The sequence below is a fragment of the Penaeus vannamei genome, chromosome 5 (assembly GCF_042767895.1).
Source record: "Penaeus vannamei isolate JL-2024 chromosome 5, ASM4276789v1, whole genome shotgun sequence".
Taxonomy (NCBI): Eukaryota; Metazoa; Arthropoda; class Malacostraca; order Decapoda; family Penaeidae; genus Penaeus; species Penaeus vannamei.
This window is the reverse complement of record NC_091553.1, coordinates 32,709,079-32,711,578: the sequence shown is the minus strand read 5'-3', so window position 1 is coordinate 32,711,578 and position 2,500 is coordinate 32,709,079. Positions and strand designations below refer to the sequence as shown.

At 33.5% G+C, this 2,500-nt stretch overlaps 1 protein-coding gene across 1 annotated transcript in view; it reads left to right on the top strand.

The window, feature by feature from the left end:
• The window catches only part of LOC113817257 (chitinase-3-like protein 1), a 9,748-nt gene that overhangs the window by 378 nt on the left and 6,870 nt on the right, over window positions 1-2,500 (top strand). The window lies entirely within an intron of this gene.

Here is a 2,500-nt window from a genome sequence, read left to right as displayed (position 1 = left end):
CTCTTAATTACTAATTTCTAATGCAAATGGCTCTTAACTTCAAATTTCTAATGCAAACAATGGCTCTTAATTTCAAATCTCGAAACCAGTCAACAGCTGTTAATTTCAAATTTCGAAACCAGTCAACAGCTGTTAATTTCAAATTTCGAAAGCAATCAACGGCTCTGAATTTAAAATTTCGAAAGCAATCAACGTCTCTTAATTTCAAATTTCGAAACCAATCAACGGCTCTTAATTTCAGTTTCGAAAGCAATCAACGGCTTTTAATTTCGAACCTGGAAAACCAACAAAAGCTATTCAGAGAAAAGGATAAGCGAGTGAGATAATATACTCTTTAGTCGCTAAAGCTCTTGTGATCTAAGTGTAAACAAGATCAAACTTAAATCAAAGTGGACATGGCATAAGGATACGCACCTTTCGGGAAGAAAGTACACACGTCTAAAAATTTCACTGAGATAAGCAAACGTGTTGATGTAACTTTTAAGGTATGAAATATTTCAGTTTATACATGGATACATACACACACACACACACACACACACACACACACACACACACACACACACACACACACACACACACACACACACACATATATATATATATATATATATATATATATATATGTATATATATATACATATGTATATATATATGTACATATATATATATATATATATATATATATATGTGTATATATATATACATATATATATATATATATATATATATATATATATATATATATATAGTGTGTGTGTGTGTGTGTATGTGTGTGTGTATGTGTGTGTGTGTGTGTGTGTGTGTGTGTGTGTGTGTGTGTGTGTGTGTGTGTGTGTGTGTGTGTGTGTGTGTGTGTGTGTGTGTTTGTGTATGTGTGTGCGTGTGCGTGTGCGTGTGTGTGTGCGTGTGCGTGTGTATGTAATTAGGGTTGAGAAATATGAGTGAAAAAGATGAAGTAAATTAATTATCTATTCGCTGTGAAACATGACATGTGTAAGATTTTACTTTATTTTATTTTTTTGAATCGGGTCTTCATCTCTGAAATCTAATGACATACACGATACGTTTTTAATACCTTTAACTTTTCGTATATTCTAAAATGAGTTTGACGTCTTGTGTAATTATCCGATGTGATTAACGCGTTTCCATAAACAAGTTAATTACCTGTCCTCAACTTCACCAAACTTCCCTTACGCACTTGGTGTAGTTAATTAGTTAGTGAACGAAATTTAGTGTTTAATAACAGAAGAGCGACCACTGAAACGAGAAATTTGATAGTAATCCATGAATAGTAGTGATGATAATAACTAATAGTATTATCAATCGTGGGAATATCAAATAATAAATGCAAATTTTCTTACAGGCCCTCTGTTCTCCTTATGACATTATTATTAATTCTTCTTTTTTATTATTATTATTACTATATTATATCATTGTTATTGTTGTTATTATCATTATTCTTATTACTATTATTATCGTTATTATTAGTATTATTGTTATTATAATTATTATTATCATTATCATTATTATCATTATGATCATTATCATTATTGCTATTGCTATTATTATTATTATGATTATCATTATTATTATTATTATTATGGCAATTGTTTTTCTATAACAATTCCTTTTCGATCACAATCACCCACGGCTTACATGATCACAGACCAACTACTACACAGACCTCGCGCTTTCTTGATCTGGCGTCTGACAATTGGCTGGGAATCCACTGTGGTGACGAAAGCAAGTGTACAAACAATAGGAATATCTCACACGGTTTCGGAAAGTATGCTTAGTGTGTAGCGTTTTACGTAAAATCTAATTTGGTTAATAATAGAAGTCATGGTTTACTTGAATGAAATAAAAAGGAAATATTTACAACTTCTTACTTATTACTGATTAAACAAACCGGTAAATCCATATGATGTGAGAAATGCATCTTTCCTAAGCATATAATCACAGTCTGTGATTTCGAAAGAAAACGGAGAGCAATAACAAACACATTATTACAAGAGTAACTACATAAAAATATCTAGTGCATCACAGTGTAAACGAAAATTTCAAGTATATCCCAATTATTTGCAGATCAAAACTCGTATGAAAAAGAAAACCCCAAAAAGTACAGAAAGAAAGAACGAAACCGACAAAAAAGACGAACATAAACCAAACGACGAACCAGCAAATAGACGAAAAAAATAATAACCATATCGTCGCATATCAATGCGAAGCCCTCTGCGATGGGAGTTTGCGAAGGCGATCGCATTGTTGTACCCACAGTCGATGCGATGCTACGGAGGTCGGCGCTGATTGGCTCTCAGAATCTGACCGTCGCAAAGTCAGATTCTAAGAGCCAATCAGCGCCGACCTCAGTAGCATCGCATCGACTGTGGGTACAACAATGCGATCGCCTTCGCAAACTCCCATCGCAGAGGGCTTCGCATTGATTGTGAATATGGCCGATAGAACATCACACACACACACACTCATGTACACACAA